The 16,031-nt window shown below is 40.0% G+C and overlaps 1 protein-coding gene across 3 annotated transcripts in view; it reads left to right on the top strand.

The window, feature by feature from the left end:
• Positions 1-16,031, top strand: part of ARID5B (AT-rich interaction domain 5B) — a 149,203-nt gene that overhangs the window by 45,241 nt on the left and 87,931 nt on the right. The window contains exon 1 of one of the 3 annotated variants that reach the window (XM_005294313.5): positions 14,918-15,036. The exons of the other annotated variants lie outside the window; for them this stretch is intronic. The gene's annotated coding sequence lies outside the window, so the exon portion shown is untranslated. Of the gene's footprint in view, positions 1-14,917; positions 15,037-16,031 lie in introns of those variants that run through there. 3 annotated transcript variants of the gene reach the window in all.

Genomic DNA, 16,031 nt, shown 5'->3' on the forward strand with positions numbered 1-16,031 from the left:
GAGGGGATGCTGCTTGCCAGTCACCTAGAGTGAGATCCACACTGACCAATATTCAAAGACAGAATGGTTACTTACCCTACAGCAGCAGTGGTTATTCCAGATGTTGCAGTCAGTGTGGATCCCACGACCTGCCCCCCATCCCTGTAGCTCAGTCTCCTGAGCTTCAAGTTGTAAGGGAGCCGGGGGAAAGCTCAGCCCCTTATACCTTTGCACAGGAGCCTGAGGGGGCACAGGGGGCATGCGCGGCTCCAGTGGACACTGCTGTTCAAAAGAATCTGGACTCGCACACACAAAGTGCAGGCTCACCTCCAGTGAGATCCATGCAGACATCATCTCAAAGAACCACCATTACTGTAGGGTAAGTAAATGTTCTTTTGCATGTGCTAGCCTTTCTGGGCACTGGGGGATTGCGTATTGCATTACTAGTGACCAGAGTCACTGGACTGTCACAAAATGCTATTATTTCATAGGATCATTTAAAAACATTTTCTTGGAGAAGACAAGAAGACCTCTGATCCAAGGTCTTCCTTTAAAACTATATGAGGGTCTGTGCCAATGGTGCTTTTGCTTCCTGAAGGCAGTGTCTTAGGAAGGCTATGTTGCCCCAAGCAACAGTCAACTTTATCTATCAGTGTATTCCATTTCTGGGCAATAAAAGTTTGAATTAGGTCCTGAATCTGGATTCTGACATACTGGATCATTGTGCACTGCTACCCTGGACCCACAAGCCAACAATGAATGAATAAATTATGGGCAAAAAGAAAAATCTAAATTGACTGTAAAGTGCATTCAGGTTGAATAATTCCCTGACCTTCAAGATCATTGAATTCTAAAACAGATTTCAATATAGACAAAGGAAATGTTATTTTAGTGTAGATTAAACTTGCGTCTAAGATATAGAAGGATTATTGTGTCTGTTTCAGATGTAATTTCATGCCTGAGAATTTACATTGAAGGAAAACTGGTCTGGATCACATTAGTGAGGGCCCTGTTTTGCTGTCAGTTTAATTAAATGGAAACTGCTGGCAAGGAGACCGGAGGAGGTTTATAGAAGCAATACTATTTTGATGTTGAAACAGGAAACTGTCTTCCAGTTTGAAAGGGACACAAAAATGAAACCTGATATTCATTCTTGTTTACAAACTCCCAGCTAGTTTACAATGGCCTTTGGTGATAAATTAACTTAAATTACAAATTATAGATAGAGAGCTTTACAATAGCTGAAGACTATAGTTATGAAAACTTTGACCTTTGACAGAGAGATTAGAACTTTAGAAGTTTTTTCCAGACAGTACATTGATCTTCAAAAATAGGCATTTTCCCCTTTCTATTTTATGTGACTAGATTGACAAGATGTGTAGTGGGTGTTCTGTTTGCTTGTTGCAAGTTTGTTGTCAGGCAAAAAAAAAAAAACCCTTCAAGAACAGTGATTTATCTGTTAACTGTGTTTGGCATGCTGCCTTTTGGCTTTGGTTTTTGAGAGAAACATATTTGGTTACTTTAATAGGCAAAAGCACCGAACTTCACTTGTAGAAAAAATTGTTTTCTTTTCCCCTTTTCAGTTCTGTTTATTGTATTATGACATTGTGTGTCGGAATTGTACAGTAATTCTAAATTGGAGTGAAGAATAGTGGAGCAGGGCTTTGGACTCCTTCTTCTAGATGAATTATTTGAGAGCTATTTGTTCCATATGAGTCAGAAAAGTGCCTGAAAATGAATCTTTATGCCTTTTAATAGCCACACTTTGACATAGACTGAGGTTACACCAAATGCTTTTTTAAAAAAACCCTCTAAAATTGTTTTATAAAATTGACTTGTATCTACATCTTTGGGAAATTCTAAGCAAAACTTGTGAACAGAAAAGGTGATCCACAATGGGGGAAAAGATGGGCTGGTGCCCTTGATTGCTTCTTTAAGATGTATAAAAAAGGCCTACAAGGTTTTTGACCAAAAAAAAAAAGCTGTTCCTCATCCCCTCCAATTCTATGCCCCTTTTTGTTCTTTATTTTGGAAGTTATGGGCTTGTCTACCTTCTCTATGGCAACTGGAGAAATAATGAAATTATAAGATAGTAAAAATTGAGCATTTGAGAAGGGTTTTTTTTTTTGAGATCATTAAAGATGTTTTTTGTTAATGCCTGTTGAAGTCTGATGCCTAATGGGCACTCAGGCAAAAGAATGTATTTGTTAAAGATTCAACACCCTTCAGTTAAGGTGTCAGAACTACCAATATGCGTTATCTGCAAGGGTTAAAAAAAGCAAGTAGAAAAAGAATGTTTTAAAAAACACTGCAACAACAACAAACTTTCAGCCCTTCTTCATACAACACAGAGAAGCAAAGGCACAAGCACATTTTAAGAAATCCCTTGCGGGTTATCTTTTCAATAGTGGGGAAAAGTAAAATAAAAAGATGTAAGATGAGATTTGCAAATTCCTCAGTGATGGCCTAATTCTGTTCCTATTAAATTCAATAGAAGCTTTACCATTGCCATAAGGGGAATAGATGTCTTACCATTGACTTCCGTGGGAGCAGACTTCAGCCAATTTTGGAAAATCCCACTCTGAAAAATCTCCTGGTTAAAGGGCCAGGCTTATTTTCTGTCCTTAACTCTTTAGAGACTATTAACATGTTTGTGCAGATATTTTTCAGTCATTTCATCAAATGAATTGTTGGGTCAAATGACCCTTCCATTCTGGCATTTGACTAAATGACTAAACCCTGGTCAAATGACTTAAAACAATCACCAGTCATTGAGCATAAAGTTGTTGAAGAATATAGAAAATTGCCACATACTAGGTCAGTGGTTCATCAAGTGCTATATCCTGTCTCTGACTGTGGTGCTGAACTAAACAACCCAAGGAACAAGAGTATTACATTTTATTGCATACTGTCTATTGCAAGATAGTATCAGTCATTCAGTAACTGTGAATGCTATATAGTTTTGAATCACCATGTGCCAATTGTCTGTTCCAGCTTCTTCTGGAAGTAGTTATATCTATTGGTTTTACACTTCTAGCATCCTGAACAGTTCCGTTTTAACAAATCTCAGCCACCAAAGGAAGATTCTTCTTGAACAGCTTCTTCCACTTTCCTGGTCTGTATCAAGCTGGCTACAAAATATTTTCTTTTCCATATCCCTAGTGTCATATTCATTTTTATTTATGTTCTTAAGAACCCCAGGAATGTTTCTTAGATTTCCCTGGTCTCTGCCCACTCGAGAAATGAGTTCAACTAAGTTGCCTCCCTCTTCACTGGCAGCCATTATGATTTGATTGATCTCACCATCTTGCTGCAAATCATGTTTTTGATATTGTCTTCCTTTTTTTGAGGATAGTATCTCCCAACTGCTACTTGAAGATCCCAATTACTTCATGTTAAACTGCTGCTGGAAACTAAGCCTAATATAAATGAATATTCTGTGGAAAAAACTACATGAACCCTTTAACCCAGACACAAAAAATTGGTAGCTATACAAAGAAAGGCTTTGTAGCAAATAGAGAACCTGATTCTGTTCCTTTTGAAGTCAACTGCAAAATTTTCATTGGTTTCAAGATTGAGCGCAGCCAGTGAAAATAAGTGACTGTAAAATAAATGTTTCAGAGATCCCATTGTTCCTTAGTTGCCTTCCTTGAGTCATCGCCCCACCCTTTTCCATCACTCCAATTTCACTTCATCTCCTCTTCTCCTCCTGGCACTCCACCTCTGTCCTCCTGTGCTGCTGCTATTGCTACTTTTCACCCTCCATTGCCTTCGTTTTCCGTGTTTGAATGTCTTCCTTAATGCCTCCCCTGCTAGTCTCCACCAAACATCTTTTATCCCTGTCCCAAATTTTTACAAAAAATCAGAGGTGAAGGGGTTAATGATGAAAGGTTAAATTGATTCTGTCAACCTGAGAATCAATCACTTTTCCGTCTGAGCTGTATTTTACCCATTATTGGTACAAGTAACACCTAAGATAATTATAAATGACAGACGTCCGCAGAAGGGGGAATCTTTTTCCAGTTAGTTTATATGGTGCATTTCACGGCACTTTGTGTATGGCAGTCTCACTGCTTCTGTGATGATCTGTTACATCACTTCCATGCCCTGCCACTGTGGGGAGCTCACATATGCGCTCTTCCCTGGGTTCTGCAGGAAGGTGTTTTATGAGTAATGCATCAGCGGAGCTGCTGCTGCTTCTGAGGTTAGGGTAGTGATTGGTGCTGTCTTTACTCAGGGCCTCTGCAAGAGCTATGGAAGAACAGGAGGCCGGAATTGGCTGAGGAAACCGCCTTCAGTTTGCAAGGGCCAGGGAGCCTCCCTTCACTAACTGAACCCCTACAGAGAGCCATAGAATAACTGAAACCCGGGGTCAAGAAGGGCCTTGTTCTTCTCTTCTAGGCTCTTTCTCTGGACTAAGGAGCATTGGAGGCCTGGGAAGGGAGCCAGGGGAGCCACCTTCATCCCTCCTTGGACCCCTGCATAGTGATGGGAATCAATGGGAGCAGGAGGAGGTTCTATATCACCTAACATCACCATATGAGATTGATACTGCACAGCATAAATAGTCTGTCTGTTATAAATTAGTAATCTTTTGTGTCACCTTTTGAAAGAAGGGGATTATTTTGTTTTAAAAAGTCAGCGCATGCTGATTAAAGGGGCTCTCCCAGAAACTTTTCAAACACTTTTAAAAATCATTAGTGGCTTTCAAAAAAAATATTTCAAGTTGACTCTGTCCCTTCACATTTGAGACATTAAACACACATGGTTCAAGCAGTTAAACTCTGCTGGGTGTTACATGTCTCAAACTGAGCTTTGTGTTAATGTTGTTTCAAGTACTTTCCTACAAAAGGTTTTTGGTTTTGCTTTTTTAGTTTTATTTAAGGGGGGGGGAAGTTGAGGCAAAGAGAAGAGGAAACATAATGAACTGTTGCTCTTTTCCATCATAAGTATCTGATATGAGAGTTGGCCACAAATAAAAGAAACTTACCATGATGGTGGTAGGTGCTGCACATAAAGAGTTTTAGTACTTGTCCACGCTGCAGCTGTGGGTGTGACCGCAGCTCATGTAGACATACCTGAGCTATCTTTAATCTAGCTAGCTTGGGGACTACTGAAGCCACAGGAGCATGGATTGCAGCATGAACTAGATGCCTGAGTATGTTTCCAGGCGGGACTATACTCGAGTGGCTGGCCCATGCTGCAACCCATGCTGCTGTGGCTTTAGTACTATTAGTATCTGAGTTAGCTGAGGTGCATATATGCTCAAGCATGTCAGTTTCACCCAGCTCAGCTGGCCAGTGGCACTCTGAGCTAGCCAATCTGCTGGAGTTGACAAAAACGAGGAGCCAGTAGAGTCTTCTGCAAAGCCAGCGAAGACAGTCCATGAAAAGAGGGACATTCCCAATTCTCTGACCTATTTGGTGATAAAACTGTGTTGCTCCTTCACATTAATGCATAGTGGGGCGTAAGTATAGTGGACGAGAGTCAGAGAAAGGTTGGCCAGGAGGTGCTATATTATTTTTTGGGGGGGGGGTAAGGGGCAGGTTGGTTGCAAAATATTTCACAAGCCTGGGAAAAAATACTCAGATTGGCCCCACTTCTGAGGCAAGGAGGGTCTTGACACATATCCCCCCAAAACCACAAACATTACTTTGAATGTCAATAGTGCTGCTAGGTATTCTGAGTCTGATCCAAAGACCGCAGAATGAGTCTTCCTGTTGACTTCAATGGGCTTGGATCAGGCCCTCTCCAATTCCAAGTCCACCTTCCAAAACTGAGTTACCCTAGTCATGTTGAAAATTCCTGAGCCATTGTAATGCAAACGTATCCATTATAATCTAGAGTTGTGGGATTCCTTTATATAGCACAGACCATTGTATTGAAAGTCTACAAGTGAACTCTTAATGGAGAAATTGCCTTTTAATCTTTGGCACTGAAATAGTTTATATTTGTGCTTGATATTTTACCTAGAAAGGAGAAAGGCTTTGCCAACCATAATGTTGCTGGGAATCAATGCCAGTAAAAAGCTTTAGTCCCCAGAAAGCAAAATGAGATTCTCATGTAGCTAGTTTATTTTATTTTTTCTTGTATTTTCTAGTTCATGATGGTATGTCAAATAAGTATGTTGATTTATGATTACAGGTATCTTTAATCTATTGGATGCTATAACAAAGCAATGCCAGCTTATTGTTTCTGGCTCCATACAATTATACTATTGAGGTTAGGCATGTAATAAAGCTATAACAGAAATATTCATCGTAGTGGATTGAATTTCATGTCAGAATATTTCTAGCTTCACTCTTAAAGCCACTGTTTGGCTAGAATATGCCTGCTTGCTTTGGCTTTTGAAGAAACGACCTTTGCTAAATCCAGCTCTAAGCCTAATATGGAGCCACAGCCCAGTGACAACAAAGGAGGACATTTTGACGGCAAGCAGAATATGATAGAATAGAGTAATTATTTCCACTAGAAAATGAGGATCCTGCATTATTTGTACAATAACACAAAGTCATTATTTGGCTACACCACTGTAATGAAACAATAAAGATCATATTTAATTTAGGTATCATCGCCCGAGGGACTTCATGTTTTCTTTCAAGTGTTTTGGCTACTAAAACACATTTAAATTGCTAGTAGAGTTTCCCACTATTTTTAGAGCGAGGAATAAATGGATCCTCCCCTCCTCCCCAGCCCACTTACATGTAGACCTCTGGCATTCCAGAAATCTGACCTTGTTTGTAGGGAATGGCTCATTTTTGTAAAATGTAATATGAAGCACTCTTGTGTTTTGATTCCATGAACTAGAGAATTTAATGTTCCAGCTTGCCATGATAAGGATATGATCAGTTTAAGATAGACCCACTAAAGGAAATTAGCTATTGTACTATTCTTTAACATATTGTTTGTATAACAGTTTACTTAGAATAATTTTGAGTAATCTTGAAGTTCCTTTTAAGAGATTTTTTTTTTTTTTGGCCAAGATAAAAAGTGAAGCTTTAAGATATTTCTCCTAAAATAAATTTCAGACTGCCTCATTTATAGTCAGCATGCCTTGATTACTTGCAGACATACTGGAAATTTACATGCGCTTTTCTCCATTATAAAACACTGATCTGTTCATATCATTAGTTCCCTCATGACTAGAGTTTGGCAGCAAGCCAAGGCAGTCTAAATCTGTAGCTGTAAATCGTGAGTTGAAATAGCAGAAAGTGGATTTGTAACTTTAAAAGTGTAAACAGTTTGGAAAATGAAGTAATTTTAGAGTATGATTGATTGCCTTGAAATTGTACTTTAAATTAGCCCAGGGTCTCCAACGCAAATATATGCACTAACTGCTTATTATACATTTTCACTATTCTGTGGAATAATAGCATTGTTGGTACGCTTCTTAACAATGTATGCTTCTCCTAGAGTGACCTTTTAGGAAATGAATAGTTTTATTGTATGTCCATTACTTTGCCTGAAACAACATTTCTGAGTTATTAATTTGACTTGTTCTATAAATAAAGGATTCAAAATGCAAAGCAGCTGCATTACACAGTGTACAGTTTATCAAACCTATACTTAAACATCACCATTTGAGATTGATAATGCACAGCATAAATAGTTTTTCTGTGATAAATTAGTAATGTTTTGTGTAGGCTACAGTTACTGAAAATTAGTCCTTGAATATTATAGTAGCAAAAATTATGATTACTTCAGAACAAGTGATTAGTTAACATTATGGGGACTGGCACATCACACCCGCTTCTTTCAAGGGCCCTGGTTCACTTAACTGCATAGTAAGAGTCAGAAATACACTGACTGGAGAGTTTCTGGATAAAGAAACACAGGGCCATTGCTGTTACTGCTCTTGTATATACATCTTTTCAGTTCTATGGGGATCTTTTGGGTGTCAATATTCATGTAGCTCCTTTCATAAGAAAAGGAACATAATAGAGATTGTGTGTTTGTACACACCTAGCATAATGGGGTCCTAATCCTGATTTGTCACTATCATAAAATAAATATTTGCTACTACTTACAATAATAATAATGGACCCAGTTTTGCTGAAGCCAGATTACCAGTTTTCCATGATGTAAATGAAAGTTGCATAAATCAACTCTCCTGTCTGAATTACATTAAAGCCTGAAATGTGTAGGATGTTACAGAAAAATAGGGCTTCTAGGAGGCAAGCATTGTGCGGGGAGCTGATGTGGGCATTGGAACCACCTTGCATTCATGATCTAGACCAGGAGAAGAATTAGCATTGCAACATTCTGAGGTGTTGTAACCTGTGATAATGTTCGTGAACAAATTGATGATTGTAGGCTGAGCTGAACCTGCAGCAGAGGGCAAATTGGAATGAATAGGAAAAGCATGATGGTGAAAAAGGCATATTAAAAAAAAGAACTTTCAAAGAAAATGTTTAACTCAGGTTCCAAAGATTATTGGGAAAATTCTCTGCGTTGGTGCGCTGGGTAGGAAGGGAAGAGGATGATGGAAGAGTCTCCTCACTTTCCTCACTGCTGAGTAGGAGCCAGACACCGTGCAGACTCACTGATACCTGGTCTACTAAGCTATATGACCAGCTGGTGCATCTGCACTCCGTGGTTTCAAGGGCAAGTTCAGGGTGTAGTCAGGGCCCTGGCCCCCAAGTCAATCTGCTTCTGGGTACATAGTTGTTCCAGGATTAAGTACCATTGTTTGCAGTTGTGGGACCCTTTGACAGCAGTGTGTGCTGTAGTGCCTGAGGGACAGTGATGCATTGTTGTCATCCCCCCCCATTCAAATACCGTGAGTCAGCCTCCCAAAATCATGAGAGTGGCTTAAAAACCAGGAGATTTAGAAATAATAAGAAATGGTGAGGTGTTTTGTGGGGAGGGGAGGCTCTTCAGGTTTCGGCTCCATGAGGTCACATTTTCAATCAGTTCTCCCAACCACCAGGACTAGAAACATACTTTAAAAAAAAGAAAAGAGTGAGAGAGGGAGTGCTGAGATTGTCAGGTAATCGTATGATGCCAGTAGGCTGGGGCTTCAAACCCTCTCCCACTGACTACCTAGGGACTCGCAGTAAAATCACAAGAGCTGACAACATTGAATTTTGAAATAAGAATAGCAGGGCAGCTTTGTCTCTAAATGTCCTTGCTATTTGTCTTACCCGGAATGTAATTTTGGTGCAACATTTCCAATAGTCTAAGTGGCAGCTGGGAAGCAGGCAGAGTTGATGTAGATTGTTGTCTATTTGTTTCTTCTAAAACAATGTTTCATGTTATATCTGCTGCAAATGAAATAGATTGCAGTATAACTGTGGAAAATAGCTGCTTATCTTATAAATTCATTAACATTCATGGTTACATAAAAAAGAGCAAGAGTTTTGTAATGCCCCATTTAAAACAATAACGAATACCTATCACAATAAGTGCCTACCACTACTTAAAGCAAACACGTAAAGGAGAAGTTATAGTCCTGGAATCTGAATATGCTTATCTTGTATCACTTTAGTTGTGTGAGGCTTCATTTTTGGGATCCAGTAGAGTGCAAGGTTCAGTTCTTCGGCTTTGTCACACAAATTATAGCCAATCCCTTGAGAGCTGCCTATTTGTTCTCCTCAGTTGTTTCCCAGCCTCTAATTGGTCCTAGCACATTGGTGGCAGCTTCCCTCACAAAAAGTATTTTTCCATGGTTTTTCCCCCCTTTTATCTCAAGCGTTTGAAGTTACATGTGTAAAAGAGGTCCGAGTTTAGAGGTCCGAGTGGGAGTGGGAGCCAGGAACTGTTGAGAGCTAATCTCATCTCTGTCACTGACTCCTTTTGTGGCCTAGGCAAATTACTCTGACTCAGTTATCTCGTGTAAAATTAAGAAAATATTTATCTATGTACCTACTTCACAGAGATGCTCTGAGGATTAGTTAGTGTCCGTTAGATGGTTTGAATATAGACAGCACTATGTATTATTATAACATACTTCAGGTTAATAGATAGTATTTTGGAAGGATTGTCTATTCCTTGGCCTTCCTCTCTGCCAGAGACCAGACCTCACTGTTGCATGAGTTCAACATACATAGGGCATGACTTCATGCTCACTTTGCCAATAGACTTGCCCACCAGGCCCTCCTGGGCATATTTCACTAGAGGCTTCCTACCTGGCTGAAGACTTGGAGGAACTACTTGACTAGAGAAAGAAGTGGAAGGAATCTCACCCTAATGTGGGTTCTGATTAACAATTGCTGCCTGCATCCTCCAGGCATAACCAGTCCTGAAATCCTTTTCTCTCTGTGCCTAAGAATGTAAAATGTATGGAAACCTGTATGTAGGGCCATTCCAGACTGTTTAGACACCACAACCTCTCCTCCAATCCGGGAAATTGTTTCAGGGTGCTCTGCAGAGGAGAGGTAAAACCATAGGCGTGGGAAGTAGCGGTGCGGGGGGTGCTGTAGCACCCCCAGGTTTAGCGCCCGGGGTCCTGGCCACCGGCCTCACGACTGCTGGCCCGGAGTCCTGCTCAGCAGCAGCATCCCGGCCACTGGCCCCGCATGCAGGATCCCGGCCGCCTCCTCCCAGAGCCATGGCCCTGCTCCTGGCCCCAGCTCTCGGGGGCAGTGAGGGACACAGACGGGTAAGAAGGGGGCAGCTCAGCACCCCCATTCCAGAAAGTGTTCCAGCGCCACTGGGTAACACTGTATCAGTCCTCAGTTAGGATATGAGGCCTGAAAGATCTCTGAAAGGCTTTCCATGTCTTCTGAAGTGATTGGCTAATACCTGTCACCTTGAATCCTTTCTCATTTGAAAGGGCACACCTCTCCGTCCTTAAAGAGTAGGAGAAGAAGTCTATCCCAGCTCTCCCTGTTCATCCTCCAGTCTAGAAAAAGGACACTTTCTGATAAGACTCCCACCCCCAAAAAACTGAATTTTTAGAGAATAGCAAATTGTATAGTATGTGCCTGATTCAAAGTCTACTGAAGTCAATGGGAGTCTTTGCATTGACTTCAATGGGCTTTCAATAAGGACATATATCCCTTAACCAGTGGTCTTTACCTCTAGGGCTGACCTAACAGTTTCTTTCTTCACTTGCACATCTTCTCTCACCATGAATTCTTGCATTTCTCTTAAAGATGGCATTAACAATCAAATCAGAAGGGGCCAAGTCCTGGTCTCATTGAAGTCTGAGAGGTTTGCTAGTTTTTTCAATGAGACCAGGACTTGATCCAAGCGGACTTGTCAGGTGCTTATTTCTCTCCATTTGTACATCACACTTCTCTCAGGGGATGACTAATGTTCAATAACGTGGGAAAACCTGCACTAAATTTTCCAAGGAAATTTAGAAGGAAGTTTTCTAACTTTTAATAAAATTAATACATTTTCTTAACACTTTATCAGATTTCCAGCCAAGTTGTTGGTATTTCATTGCCTGCTCATCAGACACTCTAGTTGTGCTTATTCAGCAGAAACATTCCTTTAATAATGTGGTTGAGGGCTCTTCTTTTACCAAAGATAAGCTTTAATGGTCGAGAATTGGTGTAGCACAAATCTGCTCTACCTCATCCCCACCCCACTCCCAGCATGCCCCCTGCTCCTCCCAATACACCCCCTTTCTTGGCAGAGGAAGGAATCCAGATGCAGGAGCTGCCCCTTCCTAACCCTGTTGGTGGATGCCTGGAGAGTTCCGTTCCCCAAAGAAATGAGAATGTGTTCCAGAGTGACTTACCACAGATCACACAGGGGGAGTCTTCAGCCCAGCTGAGAATCAAACCCAGGTCTCCTGAATCCCAGTCCAGTACCTTTCCCCCCTCCCTCATCTCTTTCCTGGATATCCCTTAGTTTTCTCTCAAAATAGTATTCAGTGTTATCTAAGAGAGGGCAGATGTTAGTTATCTTTTTCCTCTGTTCCTCCTTTTTATTGTTTTCCTTCAAGATAAGGCATTCCTTGGGACATGAAGTCAGACTAGATGATCACAATGGTTCCTTCTGGCCCTATGATCTATGAATTTATGTTCCGCTTCCATCTCATCTTCATTTTCACTCAGTCATGGAGAAGGAGGAGAGACGCTCCCCGGTGGTAGTGGATAACAGACACTTGCTGCATAGAGATTGGTTGATGGACAGAACAAATTAAAGAAAATAATTAACAAGTGGAAATGTGTGATTATTCTTATTTTAAAAACAATCACATTTTCCCAGCATTAAATGCATTTTTCACTACTGGCTCTAAGAGCAGAAATGTGTAATTATGCTGCAAAGGATAACATGAGTTTATCTGTAAAATATTTTTAACAGAGTTTTTGCTTCCTGGTTTGATTTTTTTTCTTTTCTTTGATTGGATTCCAAAAAAAGTTATTAAAATGTTGCAAAACAGATATAAAAGAATACTGGAGCTTCTTAAAGTTGGTTCTTTTGTTCATATCTGGCAGTTGACAAATTGTCTTGTGCTCTATCTTACCTGTTCTAGTGTGAAAGGTTAACAGAGAAAATGGCTGCAAATAAATTGCTACTGAATGTTGTTGAAGATTAAGCATACTGCGTCTCTATTAAGGATCTCTTTTAAAGCTCTCTATTCATACTCCTCCCTGCATGTCTCTCTAACACTTGTCTGTTACATTATGTTTGGCACACAAGGAAATATTAAATAGAAAAGAAACGCCTGACTGTGGTGTTACTAGACCCTATTATCTCTCTGTCACATGTCCACATGAGAAGGGTACAATATTGGTCCATATTGATGAAGATTGCTGAAGCTTTTACTAATCATCTTCATAGAAAATTGCTAGAAACAAATGAAATTGAAAATAATATTTTTGCAGCTTTGAAAATCTTAGGTAAATCAATGTAATGAGACACACTCAGTAAAATGTAATTATTCTCACTTCTCCACGTGTCAGAGAAATCACTCTAGTGAGCTCGTTATTTTTATACAGAGCCAGATATTGCCTGTGTGTTGTAAATTGTAAATCGTGTAAAAGGCAGTTTTTATGTATACTAAATAAATTATACCCTGCAAGAATTAACAGGGTTGTAATTTCATTAAGGGTTTCAAAGAGGGCATAAATGTCAAGAGCAAAGCTTAACTGTTTAAATCACTGGACTGTTTCCACCCTCCACCCCTCATTACGTGTTTTGTGAGAGTGGCAGCTACTGTACTTGCTATTTCAAGGGGGCCAAAGTTCCTCTGACTTTTCAGAATGATAGTGAAAGGGCTCATGCATGAAAAACAAAGATAAGGCTTTTGACTCATACTTTTGGGGGTAGTGGAAAGTGAAGGCACTTCATTATGCCTTATAGGAAAAGGTGGTGATAACAGTCCCTTTTAACTAATGGTGCATAAATATCTCTCTTTTTGTGTGTGTGTGTGTGTGTGTGTGTGTGTGTGTGTGCGCGCGCGCGTGGGAGAGAGAGACAGACTGTTTCAGGCTGGCAGAATAAGGGCAACATAACCTATTTAATCAAGGGTTGGGACCTCTAAATGGAATTTGGAACTGGAGGTGGGTCTTCATCTTCTCAGTTTCCTCAGGTCAGACATCAAAGACAGGGTACCTGGGGACACCCAGATGTGGCAGAAATGTGTTGTGACTGATCAAATAACTGGCTTAGGAGGTTCTGTAGAAACATGTTGATTTTGGCATTAGAGAAGGGTTTACATGTGCCTTTTCCTCAGCTTGAGGTAGGTAGCCAAAACCGTAGCATCTAGTGAAACAGTGTGAAGGGCATACCACAGCACTGGGCATGCTCAGAATGCCTAGACACTGAAAGACAGATGGTTTGAAAACATTAGGTTTTCCATTTTCCTCCCAAAGCCCTGCTACTAAGGGCAATGAAGATGCTATGTTGCATCCTGGATGGAAGGAGACCAAAACATAGTTTTTTTGTTTTTGTTTTTGTTTTTTTAAATATAATGTATGGCCCCGGTCTTGAAAACACTTAAAGCATAAGTACAACTTTAAGCACATGAGTAGTCCCATTGAAGTTAATGGAACTATTAACATGTGTAAAGTTACTCACCTGCTTAAGTGTTTGCAGAATCAGGGCCTGCATTTAACTGCGCTTCACTGGTGCGTTGGATGGTGTTCAGTGACTGTTGAAAATGGTGCAGTTAAACTGCACTTTGTGAATTGCATTTAACTACAAAGTGCTGGTTCAGTTATGTCTGAGTGAATGATAACACTTATTATCTGGCTGTTCACTGTGCAGATCCCATGGTAGGAAAAAAATGAAATGGTGTTTGAATTCAGTTAAAGCAAAATATATTATTTTTCCTTCATTATTAAAAAGGATTTTTACTGTTTGTTTGCTAAAACTGAAGCAGCTGCCATATTAGGGCATTAGATTGTTTAAAAGCAAATACAGAAAAATAAAGACATTTAGATTACAGTCCATTTAGATTACAGTCAGATTGTTTGATGTCACTTGATTCCTCTTCTTAGCCTCGTCATATTCCCAAATTATATTTTACCCCCTTTTTTATTCATTCTTTTCATTATCAGTCTAATTGAAGTGTCTTATCAGTAACCAAGACAACCAGGATAAACATTTCTTTCAAAGCTGATGTACATACAACTCAAATGTTCCATATTACAGAACATTCAATGTGCTAAAGAGAACAGCGAGCCTTTGCTTGGGTCTATTTTCACTCTCCCTTTCCCCCATCTACATTCTCTTTAGAGGTCTTATAAGACAGATGACAAAACCTTTTGTATCACAGTGTGTGATTCCCTGAAATGATCCATCACCTTGAGGATTTGGGTTGACCCATTCCCAACACTAGTCCTATAGCTTTAAAAATAGAGAGAGAACAAATCTTTAGTTTCACTTTTGTTTGGGTTGGGTCATACCACTCTAATCTCTTGGGGGGGGGGGTGATAGGAGAGCACATCAGAGCCCACTTCTGAACTTGGCTGTACCCTTTGCAAGAGCTAAATTTTCTGCACCCCCAGCTTCTGCTGTGTGGCAGTTACCAACCACTGACTGGGAGATGAAAACTAGGGTCTGAAAAATATCAGACAAGAGAGAAGGAAAATAGCCTCTCCTAGGCCAGAGAGGAGATCACCAAGAAGACACAAAATATAATTCTGTAAAGTGAAGGTGAGATAGGACACAGAAAATAATTTTCAAACAGACTTTGTTTTCCTTAAGAATGAAAACTCTGGTTCTCAGTGTGTGATTTGTGAGCTTCGAGGGAGTTGCTGGCAATTGTCTGACATGGAAAGTGTGGAGAGTTTTGAGCCAGCTCTCATTTTCTCAGCCTAATTCGCCTGTGGAATAGACAAGAACAACCTGATAGAGTTGTTTGGTTATGCCCAAGGTGAATTTTGCCAATTTCTTTGGTCTTTCTTGGAAGCATGTTAGCTGAATGGTGGATAGTGCATTGGACTAGGAATTGGGAAAAACTGGGGAGAAAATCTTGGCCCCATTCAAGTCAATGGCAAAATGTCCATTGACTAGATTTTCTTCCTTGAATTCTCTTACTGGCTCTGTCATTTTACTAGAATTTGTGACCTTGGATACATTTTATTTAAGCCCTCTCTCAGTTTCTCTATTTATATAATGGGGATAATGGTATTTACTCATCTTTGTAAAGCACTTTGAGGGCTATGAATGAAAAGTGTATATAAGAGCTGAATATTATTATGCTTGTCAGTGAGTCCTCTTCAAATGCTAGAAGCACCTCATAACCTGCTTCCCAAGATATACAAAAGATTTGGGGGGGCGGGAGGGATGGGAGCTCAGGAGCTGCGGTTTTGATTAGCTTAATATTAGTTCATGGTATAAAAAATGATGAGACTGCCTGGTTGGAAACTTGTATAGATAATTCTCTTTTTCAGTATTAAATCTCTCTCATCTTCTACAAAAATTGAATTTATTATTTGAATTCAAAATGATTTAACAAGATAAATATTATGGAAGATTTGATTATGTGGATCCACTGTCAGTCATTGATCAACATACTCAATTTTGACTCTGTTAAGTAGGACTAGAACAGATCAGATCCAAATCACTAGCTGTAAAATAATGTTCTTCAGCCCCAGGCTTTAAGTACATATTAGATAGTTCTGGGGGTTTTATATGACTGCATTGCC

Source organism: Chrysemys picta, chromosome 7 (genome assembly GCF_011386835.1).
Source record: "Chrysemys picta bellii isolate R12L10 chromosome 7, ASM1138683v2, whole genome shotgun sequence".
NCBI lineage: Eukaryota > Metazoa > Chordata > Testudines > Emydidae > Chrysemys > Chrysemys picta.